Here is a 15,559-nt window from a genome sequence, read left to right as displayed (position 1 = left end):
GTTGATAAAGACAGGCTATTTAACACAAGGGGCACACGCACTAGGGGACACAGGTGGAAACTGAGTGCCCAAATGAGCCACAGAATTATTAGAAAGAACTTTTTTAGTGTCAGAGTGGTTGACAAATGGAATGCATTAGGAAGCAATGTGGTGGAGGCTGACTCCATACACAGTTTCAAGTGTAGATATGATAGAGCCCAATAGGCTCAGGAACCTGTACACCAGTTGATTGACGGTTGAGAGGCGGGACCAAAGAGTCAGAGCTCAACCGCCGCAAACACAACTAGGTGAGTACACACACACATATACAACATGTATCTACACACACGAAATCATGCACACATTCCCGGCCTCCTACACACCACTTTACATAATTTGTAGACGAAAATACCCGGACATAACCCGCCCCCGTCCAAAAATGATACTGAAGCGGTTCCCCGCCCACCCGCCTCCGCCCGAGGACCAGTCTCGGCATTCTCCTTCCCTCAAGGTGAAGCTTGGCATAGAAGAAGGAAGAGTGTGTGGCCGAGGACAGGAATGCAGCTACACCAACCTCAAGTTGGGTCTGGCTTGGAGCTAACTGATTACTAAAAGCACCGTAAACCCGACAAAATCCAACCTGAGACGATGGAAAAGCCTGGTTCCACAAGCTTATGGTCCTCACACACTCTCTCATCCTCATAGCAGACAGACGGAAACCTAAGCCAGTTTCGTGTCATTTTATTCTGACATGGGTCAGATCACATAGGTATATGTGTATTCACCTAGGTAGAATATACGGGTATTCACATAGGTAGAAAATAGATCAATACATCCAAATCGGAGGCCCAAGTCTTAACAATCTCCCGGAAACAAATATAAGAAATATCGCTGGAATAACAACAGGAAGTTTCCAAGAGGAAACTGGACGAGTTTCTGCTCAAGTTACCGGATCAGTCAAGTTGTGATGGCTATGTTACCCCTGTGACCAACGTGGATACAGCTTCACACACTTTTGGTGTACCCAAATGAGCCACAGGGACGTTAGAAAGAACTTTTTCAGTGTCAGAGTAGTTAACGGATGGAATGCATTAGGCAGTGATGTGGTGGAGGCTGACGCCATACACAGTTTCAAATGTAGATATGACAGAGCCCAATAGGCTCAGGAATCTGTACAACAGTTAATTGACAGTTGAGAGGCGGGACCAAAGAGTCAGAGCTCAACCCCCCGCAAGCACAATTAGTTGACAATTAGGTGAGTATACACAGCAGACACTCACCAGGGAAGACTGCCCACAGGTCGAGGTGAGTATACACAGCAGACACTCACCAGGGAAGACTGCCCACAGGTCGAGCTGTGGCAGTTTTTTTTATTATTATTATTATTTTCTACCACAGATGTGGCCACACATTTACAATGCTAACCAGCATATATACATTTTCTTCTGTCCTCCATGGACAGGGTTAGAGATGTGTTAAACATATAGTTCAAGGGTTTATTGAACACTCAACCACAGAAGGTGATTCGGTGCTTTTAAAATGCTAAGCTAACCTACATACGTAAATACATAGATACACAGATTTACGTATGCCCTACATAAAGTGTTAGATGTGTCTTTTACATAGGCAGTAGAAGAACTCACTCAATCGTTAATACGTAACAGGCAGAAGGCAACCCTGCCGAAGGGCCACGTGCTTCTCACCCTCCAGGAGTCGCGAGAACTGGAATTTACGTCCGCAATAATTTCCCCGCTAAAATTGAACTCGATGCCTACTTTGAAGATCTCGAACATTACCCCTATGGGCCCCGAGGCCCCTACAGGAGACATTCAAGGGCGTTGTTTACTCTCTAAACTACTAACTTTGACACACATTTAAGCCTGTTCAAGACGGCCAAGCAAGGTGACCACTCGCGCTTTTCCTCAACCAACATTTGTCGAGTGACCTTAAAGATATATATATTAGTGAATGTTAACAGACAACGCTCTTCCGTAAAGAGCATAGGTGATTATGTGAGCACCAAGGTGATACAACGGGGCGCTGGGTGGAGTGTAGTGAGGGTAAGTGAGGGGAGGAGCAGGGTCTGCCCTCTCACCCCGCCCACCACACCCTCAGGGGGATACACGCCCCCCTCTCACCTCGCCCACCACACCCTCAGGGGGAGACACGCCCCCCTCTCACCCCGCCCACCACACCCTCAGGGGGAGACACGCCCCCCTCTCACCCCGCCCACCACACCCTCAGGGGGATACACGCCCCCTTCTCACCCGGCCCACCACACCCTCAAGGGAAGACACGCCCCCCCTCTCACCCAGCCCACCACACCCTCAGGGGGAGACACGCCCCCTTCTCACCCCGCCCACTACACCCTACGTACCTTTCTGGCTACCTTGTGTAGTAGCTTCCGGTGATCAACGGCCCCGCGGCCCGGTCTCCGACCAGGCCTCTTGGTTAATAGACTGGTCAACCAGGCTGTTGGACTCGGCTGCTCGCAGCCTGACGTATGAATCACAACCTGGTTGATCAGGTATTCTTCGGAGGTGTTTGTAGAGTTCTTTCTTGAACACTGAGAGGCCGGCTAGTTATGGCCCTTAAGTGTAGTGGGAGAGTGTTGAACAGTCTCGGGCCTCTGATGTTGACAGTTCTCCCTCAGAGTATCTGTTGCACCTCTGCTTTTCAACAGGGGTATATTGCACATCCTGCCATGCCTACTGGTTTCATATCATGCAATTTCCGTGTTCAGATTTGGAACCAGTCCCTCTAATATCGTCCACGTGTAGATTGTGTATCTCTCTCGCCTGCGCTCTAGAGAATACAGATTTAGAACTTTAAATCGGCCTCAATAATCAAAATGACTTACAGAGTGGATTCTAGCAGTAAATGATCTTTGTACACGCCGGGTCAGCAATTTCTCCGGCTCGGAATGGGGCTGTTAGTGTGCAACAATATTCCAACCTAGAGAGCACTAGTGGCTTGAAAAGTATCATCATTAGTATGGCGTCCCTTGTTTGGAAGGTCCAGGGGGAGGAAGGGGAACGTGTATGTGTTTCCCTGAGGGGGCAATCCCCCCCCCCCACACACAACACACACATAATAACTCCCCCCCCACACACAACACACACATAATAACTCCCCCCCCACACACACACACACAGGGAACTGCTAGAACTACTAAGCTAACTAGCACTGCCAGGTGGCTTCCAGTGTGACGGTACAGTAATGTGTGTTACCACATAATACAATCAAGGTGTTGATTCAAGAGCATCCGGTATTGCAAGACAGCAATCTCCTGCCTAGAGTAGTGACTGCGTCCACACACACACACACACACACACACACACACACACACACACACACACACACACACACACACACACACACACACACACACACACACGTACGTTCACTAATCTCAATCGCCACCAACTGACGCATTACAGTGACTCCCACACAATAAATGGGTTAACCAAAGGTCACGTTTTATTTGAGCTTGAGTGAGCGTGAGAGGACTCGAGTCCAGCACCGTGGGACAGGACTCGCCTGTGTCAATCAACATGACTGGCAACACCACGCAACACCACCACACTCATACATTGAGTAACTCCAGAACGCACTGTTCATTCGCCGCGTTCATTTGAGACCGAAACGCTGGTCTCAAGAGCACGAGACTCCTGGTCCACCAACCAGGTCATGGATGCTCACAATGAGGATATCTGAAGTACCAAACTGGTACCCAACAGAGACTTTAAACACTGTAATGACGCTGGGAAGCCTGAGGTTCAAGTCACTGATGCGGTACACGAGATGTGTGAGCTTCAAGGACCAATGAGAAAGCTGGCCTTGGAAAGAGAAGATACGAGCCTGCTGGTGTGCTTGAAATGATCCTCAGAGCCTGAGTGTAATGCTGGTCGAAGCAGTTGAGGGCAGCTGTGCACCGGGGCATAATTGAAATTGAAATTTAAATAAGTTTATTGAGGTAAAATACACACAAAGGGATGAGGTAGCTCAAGCTATTCTCACCCCGTTCAGTACAACGTGTTAGTACATACATAGACACACATCACAAACAATAAACCTATCAGTGTTATAGATATGTATGCTTGTGAGGGTCCAACAGCCTCGTTGACCAGTCCAGCAACGAGGAAGCCTGGTTGAGGACCGGGCCGCGGAGACGCTAAGCCCCGAAATCATCTCAGGGTAACCTCAAGGTAAAGTATACAGACATAATGGCTACTCGAACACACGAACGCCAGCATTGTGTATGTTTTCACCTCTTAAGTACGACGATCAGGGTTTACTCAGAAGCAGAGAAGAAGAGGTTAGGAACCGATGAAGTCCCCTTGAAAAAAAAAGTCCCTAGTTCGAATCCCGCGGCAGCAGCACGGAGACGTTCTGGGCAACGTTTCCCTTCACCTCATGCCGCCGTCAACCCAGCAGTAAGCAGGTATCTGGGAGTCAGGCAACTGTTGTGGGGTGCACCTTGGGGAAGGTCAGTAGTTGGTAAAGGGGGGTGGGGGGTGGGGCGTGGGGGGGGGGCGTGGGGGGTAGGGAGACCTCCATAAACCTATGCAGGCGATGAGTCACAATAACGTGGCTAAAGTAGGTTGACCAGACCACACACACTAGAAGGTGAAGGGACGACGACGTTTCGGTCCGTCCTGGACCATTCTCAAGTCACAATCGACTTGAGGATGGTCCAGGACGGACTGAAACGTCGTCGTCCCTTCACCTTCTAGTGTGTGTGGTCTGGTCAACTCCATAAACCTAACCGGATTACTGCCCCCCCTCCCCCCCCCCAACAATGGTCAACCAACAAGCCATAACAAGAACGCCTTGCCTACCAGTGCCTGCCAGCTGGCGATATCTACTAGCCACCAGAACCTGCTAACTCTGTAGGGGTAAGTAGGGGGGGTGAGAGAGTTGTAGGGGGGGGGAAGGGGGGTCAGGATAAGGATTTGGGATGGGACGGGGGAAAGGAATGGTGCCCAACCACTTGGACAGTCGGGGGATGTCAATAGAGTAGTGGAGGCTAAAGCGGGTCTCTCACCCGCCTCCCTGGCCGGAGGCATCTTAGACCCTCCTGGAGCCAGATTCCCGAAGCAGTTACGCAAGCACTTACGAACGTGTACACCTTTTCTCAATCTTTGGCGGCTTTCTTTACAATTATTAAACAGTTAATGAGCTCCGAAGCACCAGGAGGCTGTTTATAACAATAACAACAGTTGTTTGGGAAGTTTTCATGCTTGTAAACTGTTTAATAAATGTAACCAAAGCCGTCAAAGATTGAGGAAAGATGTACACGATCGTAAGTACTTGCGTAACTGCTTCGTGAATCTGGCCCTCAGGTCACTGTGTTAGGAGGTGCCATAACCTAGTATAGGCAAGTTATGACTGGATACGCTGTGTTTACTAGTTGTGTTTACTAGTTGTGTTTACTAGTTGTGTTTTTTCGGGGGTTGAGCTTTGCTCTTTCGGCCCGCCTCTCAACTGTCAATCAACTGCTTACTAACTACTTTTTTTTTCTTTTTTTTTCCCACACCACACACACACACACACACCCCAGGAAGCAGCCCGTGACAGCTGACTAACTCCCAGGTACCTATTTACTGCTAGGTAACAGGGGCACTTAGGGTGAAAGAAACTTTGCCCATTTGTTTCTGCCCTGTGCGGGAATCGAACCCGCGCCACAGAATTACGAGTCCTGCGCGCTATCCACCAGGCTACGAGGCCCCCACACGAGGCTGTGGTCATTCCTTAATGTCAATATACAGTTATTTCAATTTGATTTTTGCCATTCCTTGTAAAATGTCATTATATATATATTCAAGGGTATGCTACTGTGTTACACACATGTTATGTTATACTAAGTTATTATTGTATATATAGATGGGTTGTTGAGTGAGTGTTAACTGCTCGTTTAGGCCGGCCAGTTCGAATGACCGCGAACTGTCATTACCCCTTCCGTCCCCCCCCCCCCCTTCCTTGTAAGTGTTAAGTATAGACAGTTTGGTGAGGTTGGTTATCTCTCTTGCTGTATATACGTATGTATGATATCATACCGTGTGTACTATATTCTTGTGTAGTGAACATGTGTGTATGTTCCAGAGTCTTGTGATTTACTTGAAGTTAGTAATGTTTATTGTGTAGTGAACATGTGTGTATGTTCCAGAGTCTTGTGATGTACTTGAAGTTAGTAATGTTTATTTCTGTACTCGATATTTGGAGGTTATATCATTTGGCAGTGTTGGTACTGGTGTTGTTGACCCAGCTGGCTGGTGTTGTTGACCCAGCTGGCTGGTGTTGTTGACCCAGCTGGCTGGTGTTGTTGACCCAGCTGGCTGGTGTTGTTGACCCAGCTGGCTGGTGTTGTTGACCCAGCTGGCTAGAGGCAGGTGGTTCACTGGTGTCTGGCAGGTGGAGAGGGAAGCACGCGGGGTGTGAGCTCCATAGATATCTGTATATATATCTTTTCGTGGACTTCTTACCGGTATGTATGTGAAGAAGTATTATTATTAAGGTGGTGGATCAGTTTTATCAGTGTGGTTTTCGATGGGATATATATTCGTAACTGTGTGGTAAGTGACTTATATTCGTAATTAAGTAATTTGGATACTTTGTCATTTTACTGTTTGTGGACTTAGCCTCCGGTGAGGAGTTTTGTGAACCAAAAATTCATGGTTTGAGGACAAATTCCATGATTTTGGGGGGACAGTCAAATTTGACTGGTTTGTGGACATAGCCGAATTTCCTCGTTTTGGGGACTTAGTCAAAATCTTGGTCTGGGGGACTTTTAATGTTTAGGTGAGGTTTTTGATAATTTACGGGAAGGTTTAGGCTCCCAGCGATACCGTGAGACGTCGTGACACGACAGGAGGCTGGGCGGGTACCGTACCTCCTCCTCCTCCCCCTCCCAGACCCCACCCCTGCTACCCGCACCCAACTACGTGGCCCCGGGCCGTGGACCGTCAGTTACAGCCCCGCTCCTGTGCCAGGTAAGTCCACTACGGGCTCACCATAGCCCGTGCTACTTTGGAACTTTTGTTCTAAGTAGCTGAATCTAAAACAACAAACAGTAGGACTGTATGGTCAAGTCTGAACATGTGGTGGACGGTGTTTTGCTGTTCTCCAAAATAAGGAACTAAGGAGAGCTTGATACCTGGTATCTGGGTTCTGGGAGTTCGTCTACTCCCCAAGCCCGGCCCGAGGCCAGGCTTGACTTGTGAGAGTTTGGTCCACCAGGCGTGTGCGTGTGCACTCGAGCAGCGAAACACCGTCCACCATATGATCAGACAATCCAGGAGCTCCATGAACTCCTTAACACACAGCCACTGAACATCAGACTACAGCACTAAACCATCAGGATGTGGAATACCATTGTAATGTTAGAGGACCCAATGTTGGAAAGATTACTCCAAGATGAGACGCTCCGCTACCACAGCTGGTGGTCCAAGAGCCTGATTCACTAGATGAAAACCCCGCCCCACAGTCCATAATTCCCAGATGAAATTCTGATCAGAAATCCCTCCCCCAATAATTGAATACATAGTTTATATATTATATATATATATATATATATATATACGTGTGTGTTTAAATCACGAAAATTAACACGAGATGAAAAATGACAGTGTCAGACCACGAAGGAAGAACTGAAACAGTAATTTCCTTAAGTACTTTCGTATTTAATAATACATCTTCAGAAGGGTGATTCTTAATTTTCGTGATTTGCGCACGCACACACACACACACACATTATATATATATATATATATATATATATATATATATATATATATATATATATATATATATACATATATATATATATATATATATATATATATATATATATATATAAATATATAAATGATAAATATACAGTATCCATCTATAGACATCCATATATGCTGAAATACATGTGAAGAGCTTCTCAGACACACACACACACTCACAGCTGCAGGTGATGAGTCACAATAACGTGGCTAAAAGTATGTTGACCAGACACCGCACACTAGAAGGTGAAGGGACGACGACGTTTTGGTCCGTCCTGGACCATTCTCAAGTCGGCTTGAGAATGGTCCAGGACGGACCGAAACGTCGTCGTCCCTTCACCTTCTAGTGTGTGGTCTGGTCAACACTCACAGCTCCCTGACAAGAGAGAGCTAAATCGCCGCTAAGGGCCTAACCATCCCACCAACCTTACATTCAAATAATCTTCACGGGACTCTCTCTCTCTCTCTACTCTTTCCCACAACTATTACCTTTTGCCGACGACGAGTCACAGTAACGTGGCTGAAGATGTGAAGACATAAACCACACACCAGAAGATGACGAGACGACGACGTTTCGGCCCGTCCTGGACCCTTATAACAACTCGATTACCACAATCAACTATCAAGTCGATTGTCGATTACCACAATCAACTTGATATTCCCAGCTCTGTCTCTGTGTGTTTCCCCTGGGAGCTACACCCAAGAACCGTTTTTTTTATCTATTTTCTATCGCCAGTGTATTGAGTTATTCACTTTTTTTCAGAGAGTGGCATAGAGAATAAATAAATACTTGCAACACATTAAAATATAGACATGCAACCAATACAGTGTTGCTGTGAACACACACATAGATATAAGGTGAGAGGGGTTAGGGAAGAATGGGGAAGAGGGGGGGGGAGAGAGTGAGAAGGGGAGGAATACTGACCTGCAGGCGAGATAGGGAAGCTGGCCGAGATGGGAGATGATGACCCAGCCTCCGGGGCGAGGAGTGTGCGGCTGGAGCAGTGTAGGTCACACCAACGGTGCTGGCAGGCAGGGAGGCAGGGGTGGCATGGGCATGGGACCAAGGGGAGGCAGGAATGGCGGGCCAGGGAGATAAGAAGACACGGGTGGTGGGTCAGAGACAGCCCCTCTCCTGTACCAGGTTAAGTCCACTACGGGCTCACCATAGCCCGTGCTACTTGGAACTTTTTGTTCCAAGTAGCGAATCTTGAACAACATGGATCAGAGCGGGAGGCAGGGGATGGAGCATGGAAAGGGAAGGGTGTACTCACCTAAATGTATCTGAATAATGTGGAGGGAGAGGAAGGTGTGCAGGGCAAGAGGGAGGGAGGGGGAAAGGGGAGGACGAACGAGAGGAAAGAGAAAATGTTGATAAAAGTAAGAGGGAGAGCTGCAAGGTCCTTATTAAGGAGCAGCTGAGGAAGCCTGACCCCGCAAGTTCAGGCGGGTGAACCCCCGCAAGCACAACTCGCCTAGCTGTGCTTGCGGGGGTTGAGCTCTGGCTCTTTGGTCCCGCCTCTCAACTGTCAATCAACTAATGTACAGATTCCTGAGCCTACTGGGCTCTATCATATCTACATTTGAAACTGTGTATGGAGTCAGCCTCCACCACATCACTGCTTAATGCATTCCATTTGTTTACTACTCTGACCTTGTGTGTGTGTTTGTACCTTCCGGGGATCAACGGCCCCGCGGCCCGGTCTCTGACCAGGCTTCCCCGTTGTTCGTCTGGCTAAGAAGGCTATTGGACGCGGCTGCTCGTAGCCTGACGTATGAATCACATCCTGGTTGATCAGGTATTCTCTGAAGACATTTGTCGAATTCTTGAACACTGTGAGGGGGCCGCCGGCCAGTAATGTTCCTTACGTACAGTGGGAGTGTTGAAAAGTCTTGAGCTATTGATGTTGATAGAGTATTACCTTCTTGCTATATCTGAGTGCCAACCCGTTCTCGCACTTCCTTATAGTCAATATTTGGTATATGAATAAGTGCACATGTGACATACTAATTTATTGTGAATATTTGAGTTTACCTTGAAATGCTGCATAGAAAACACCGACCTAACCTACCCTTCTTAGTATGTTAAGATATTACAATTAGTACTGAACCTATACCTATATTGATATTAAAGTTTTATAAAAATAATAAAACAAAACTAAAATATTTAAATAAATTGTAAAGTAACTCAGGATAGTGTCAAATTTTGTATAAAATCTGTATTGTTTAATAAAAACTGAAAGGAAAAATTAGTGCCTTGAAAAAAAATATGGCTTGGAATATGTCACATATGCACTTATAAATAAGCAAAATAGTGACTATAAGCAATAAGTCATATAGGTGCTGTCTTGAGCGAGAGCGGGTTGGTGAGTGCGTATGGATGCGTGTGTGAGTGCGCGTCAACTCGAGTGGGTGTCTGGAACCATCTCACATTGCAAACTCTTGTTGCACCACCAAGAGCGCCGAACGAATCACAATTTCACCAACGCCGAAGCTCAAGGAGGATCCAAACAGCCACAACGACCCGACGACGTTTCGGGTCGTCTTGAGTTCAAGTTCAAGTATGTTTATTGAGACAAGAAAGAAATACATCTCAAAGGGATAGAGTAGCTTAGGCTATTTCTACCCCCCTCCCCCCCCCCCCCCCCCCACCCGGTTTGTCTTGAACCATTGTCAACTCGTGAAAAAAAATATTGTTGTTGTTGTTTTAGATTTAGCTACTCTGAACGAAATGTCCATGTAGCACGGGCTATGGTGAGCCCGTAATTGAGTTCGGTTATTCTCAATAACCTTGTTACTGTGAAATTTGGGTCAAAGTTTTTAATTGGCGGTGGGGTTCCCTCCTATTCCCTCCCGTTTCTTTTTCGCTTCTGTGTTAGCACACTGGTTTTAGTCTTGTTAAAATCAGTGATAGGAAAGTCAGAATATAAGATAAGACTGAGAGGTGAGAAGTGATGAGGTAAGAAATATACCATGAGAATTAATAGCAATAAATGCAGAAGACCTAATGGCGAAAAGAAATGGGTGAAACACAGAGGAAATAAAAAAGAAAGGGAACGAAAGCCTAGAGAGAGAGACAGTTACAGGGGCTGTAACTCCTGTGCCAGGTAAGTCCACTACGGGCTCACCATAGCCCGTGCTACTTTGGAACTTGTGTTCTAAATAGCTGAATCTAAAACAACAACGACGAAAGTCTAGAGGGTTTAAAGGTAAATCGGAACACATTTGTTAACGAGGTTAGAGCAGTTACCCACGTACTGAGACAGACCAGAGAGTCGACAGCAACAAAGCCAGGGACAACAAATCACGTTGGACATGTTGTATACGAGAGGCAATTCGACAAGACGACGTCTGTGAAGAATCAAAGGCAGGAAAGATTATTTTAGAACGCCAATCAATAAGATGATTAAAGAGTCCTTAACATGTATCAGTAGCGCGCACGTAAGAGGAGACTACCAGGCTACAATTATCCGATTAGCGGGAGCAAGGTGAAATTCGCATGACTTGACCTCAGGTCACTTGGTGGTCATTAACGCTTAGAGGTGAGAGTCTCAGGCCGACCAAACTGGCGCCTCTCAAATCCTTGTCTGTGACTCATGTATCTCTATTTATGTATTAAATAAAACTAAACCAAACACCTTTACGGTGTTACACTGGCAACAAGAAAAGTCTTCACGTATTAGACAGTTGGCCATTAAGACAAGGCTACAAGTCGAGCCACCTCCCTGCAGCACCAGCTGTCGTCATCCCAGGTGGATACCACCTCGGGTGTCTTGTTTAACACCTGATTAAGTCCCTGTTATCTTGAGGTTATCTTGAGATGATTTCGGGGCTTTTTAGTGTCCCCGCGGCCCGGTCCTCGACCAGACTTCCACCCCCAGGAAGCAGCCCGTGACAGCTGACTAACTCCCATTTACCTATTTACTGCTAGGTAACAGGGGCATTCAGGGTGAAAGAAACTTTGCCCATTTGTTTCTGCCTCGTGCGGGAATCGAACCCACGCCACAGAATTACGAGTCCTGCGCGCTATCCACCAGGCTACGAGGCCTGTGCTTGGAAGGGAGGACGCTTAACCAGTTTTGTATACATACCTGCAAGTCTGTGTTCACTATGAGCTCATACCTGATCCTCCAGAGACAGACACGGACCTGCGGGGCCGCTCCAAGCAACAACCTTTGTTTTTGTTTATCATGCTGTCACAAGACCAGCTTGGCTCCAGGCCTGGCATGGGGAGAACTTTCGGAATCCACTCCAGGGGCCAGATTCACCAAAGCACTTACGCAAGCACTTACGAACCTGTACATCTTTTCTCAATCTTTGGCGGCTTTGTTTACAATTATTAAACAGTTAATGAGCTCCGAAGCACCAGGAGGCTGTTTATAACAATAACAGCAGCTGAATGGGAAGTTTTCATGCGTGTAAACTGTTTTAATACATGTAACCAAAGTCCTTAAAGATTGAATAAAGCTGTACACGTTCGTAAGTGCTTGCGTAGGTGCTTTCATGAATCTGGCCCCAGGTAACCTCCAGGGAAGTCAACCAACAGTACTCGTCCAGGACACAAGCTGTGGGGTTTCATCTCAAAACAAACATTGGTGTTGAACATATATGGTGATGAGGGTTGTGTGTTTAAGATGTATATACAGCACAGTACACGCTGTAACATGGGGTCATCCACCACCAGGACACAAGACACGACACATGTACTAAAAGGCCACTGCAAGGTGTCACTGCAAGGTGTCACTGCCAGGTGTCACTGCCAGGTGTCATACGGGCTATTCATGCCCGTGCCACCTCTTGGGTGGCTTAATCTTTATCAATCAATCAATCAATGTCACTGCCAGGTGTCATACGTCATGCGAGGAGGAGCCAGCACCAACAGCTTATACCCCCGCCAGGTAAGGCAAACAATTGAACATCACAACAAGGCAGGAAATCTGAGAACGGAAACGCGTGGAAGGGGAAATGTCTTGGAGGAACAGCACAGGCAGGTCAGCTGACCAATCCCCGTGGGGGGGGGGTAAGGGGGGGGGGCAGGAGTCCAGCTGGCTGACTGGCCTGAGGATGGCTAGGGCATGACTGGGCAGTGACGTCAGCTCTGACATACCTGACAGTCAAGAGTCGTCGCCCCAGACGAGGCCTCATCCCACTCACAGACGTCAAGGTGAAGTACAAGCCCGGGCCTGTTGGTCGACGGTGACGCAGACCTTGCAAGGTGACCGAGCCCCAGTGCTGGGAGCTGGGACAACACTCCCTCCTTCCCAGCGACGCTAAGACCTAGCACTCTCCTCACCCCTCCTCCCGAGCCTAGCCTCTGTGGGTCTCGATAAAGCAAAAACTAGACAAAACTAAACAGATAATAAAAAGAACGAAGATGCAGGCACAAGAGGAAAGTGTCAACACCAGTCCAGAATACAAGAGGAAATCAGATCTGTTATACGAGGTGTGTGTGTGTGTGTGTGTGTGTGTGTGTGTGTGTGTGTGTGTGTGTGTGTGTGTGTGTGTGTGTGTGTGTGTGTGTGTGTGTGTGTGTGAGAGAGATAAAGGTCAGGGGGCCCCCGAATCTACATAATCAACTGCCGAGTGTAGCAGTAGGCACCGCTCCAGTGCCAGGTAAGTCCACTACGGGCTCACCATAGCCCGTGCTACTTGGAACTTTTGTTCCCAGTAGCTGAATCTAAAACAACAACAACCCGAATCTCCGCCACATGCTTTATGACGGTACATCATCTTGAGGTTATCTTGTGATGATTTCGGGGCATAGCGTCCCCGCGGCCCGGTCCTCGACCAGGCCTCCTTTTTGCTACACATCCCCAGGAAGCAGCCCGTAGCAGCTGTCTAACTCCCAGGTACCTATTTACTGCTACGTAACAGCAAAAAAACTGCCCATTTGTTTCCGACATCCACCGGGGATCGAACCCGGAACCTCGGGACTACGCATCCCGAGCGCTGTCCACTCAGCTGTCAGGGCCCCGTTAATGGATCTGTGAGGCCACTGCAAGCAACAAGAGCCTTGTAGGCCAAGTAATCATAAAACACACCCTGACCTCTGACCATACCTGGAGAGTAGCAATCTGGAAACCTGTTACAGGTAGACTTGCTCGATAGCACTTACCTGCCAGCCGCAACAGTTGCATACCGAGCAACACTGCAATATGACCAAGCCATTCCCAGGTCACCACTAGGGCGGGCTGTACACATACCACAATCGTCGAGGAGTTGAGAAATCCATTCGACCTAAATACTTTAACTACTCGCCCTCCAGCCGTCTAACAAACAACCCCCTCCCTCCCTCCCTACACCCCTTCCATTCCAGGAGCCGGTCGGCCGAGCGGACAGCACACTGGACTTGTGATCCTGTGGTCCTGGGTTCGATCCCAGGCGCCGGCGAAAAACAATGGGCAGAGTTTCTTTCACCCTATGCCCCTGTTACCTAGCAGTAAAATAGGTACCCGGGTGTTAGTCAGCTGTCACAGGCTGCTTCCTGGGGGTGGAGGCCTGGTCGAGGACCGGGCCGCGGGGACACTAAAGCCCCGAAATCATCTTAAGATAACCTCAAGAAGATCCCTCCTTTCTTACACCCTCCCTCCATCCCCCCCCCCCCTCCCTATCTCACACGACCCCAGCATCGACTGTGGGAATAACTGTGGTACTCTGGCTGGTGGTATCCCCCCCCCCCGCCACTCCCCACCGGCACGCAGCTGGTGGTACTTTCATCGTATGGAGCCTACATACCTTCCCCCGTCACTGGCTCGCCTTGGTCTATGCCCCCAGGCAGAGGCGTTGGGCAAGAGTGGAGGGGGAGGGAGGGAGGGCGAGGGACGCACTTCCGTGAAAGTTGAGAGGTATGAGAACTGCTACAAGCCAGCAGCCTGAACGACCGGATACATAGCCAGCTGGACAACCTGGTACACTTCCAGCTGGACAATGATACATGGTCAGCTGGACAATCTGGACACATGGCCAGCTGGACAATGATACATGGTTAGCTGGGCAATCTGGACACATGGCCAGTTGGACAATGATACATGGTTAGCTGGGCAATCTGGACACATGGCCAGCTGGACAATGATACATGGTCAGCTGGACAATCTGGACACATGGCCAGCTGGACAACCTGGTACACTGCCAGCTGGACAATCTGACACACAGATATTTAGCCAACTGCCAGCCAGTAAGAGTCAATGACGAATCGTACGGTCCTTCGAAGATAAATTATCTGTTCCGTTTCTACACGCGCATGCATGGTATAACCGGCGTGTTAATACAGCGTGGAGAGTGCAAGCAACACCCGAACCTAGCAGGCAAGCGTGGGTACCCTCAAAAGCGCACAGCACAAGCCATCTGTGCACTGTATGTCTCACGAAACACACACACACACACACACCCCATTCGATATCCTGTGTCTGGCCTCCTGTTTCCACTGTCTAGTTTGATTACCTTACATTTACTCGGGTTGAACCTTAGTAGCCATTTGTTGGACCATTCATTCAGTCTGTCTAGGTCATCTTGTTGCCTCATACTACAAGATGACCTAGACAGATTGAATGAATGGTCCAACAAATGGCTACTAAGGTTCAACCCGAGTAAATGTAAGGTAATGAAACTAGGCAGTGGAACCAGGAGGCCAGACACAGGATACCGAATGGGGGAGGAAGTCCTTCATGAAACTGAGAAAGATCTGGGAGTTGATATCACACCAAACCTGTCTCCTGAAGCCCACATCAAAAGAATAACATTTGCAGCGTATGCGAGGCTGGCTAACATCAGAACTGCCTTCAGGAACCTGTGTAAGGAATCATTCAGAA

At 48.1% G+C, this 15,559-nt stretch overlaps 1 protein-coding gene across 2 annotated transcripts in view; it reads right to left on the bottom strand.

Moving 5' to 3' along the window:
- Window positions 1–15,559, bottom strand: part of LOC123773937 (uncharacterized) — a 106,139-nt gene that overhangs the window by 74,174 nt on the left and 16,406 nt on the right. The gene's annotated exons all lie outside the window — the stretch shown is intronic.

Source organism: Procambarus clarkii, chromosome 91, assembly GCF_040958095.1.
Source record: "Procambarus clarkii isolate CNS0578487 chromosome 91, FALCON_Pclarkii_2.0, whole genome shotgun sequence".
In the NCBI taxonomy this organism is placed as follows: Eukaryota; Metazoa; Arthropoda; class Malacostraca; order Decapoda; family Cambaridae; genus Procambarus; species Procambarus clarkii.
This window is presented reverse-complemented; position numbering and strand designations above follow the sequence as displayed.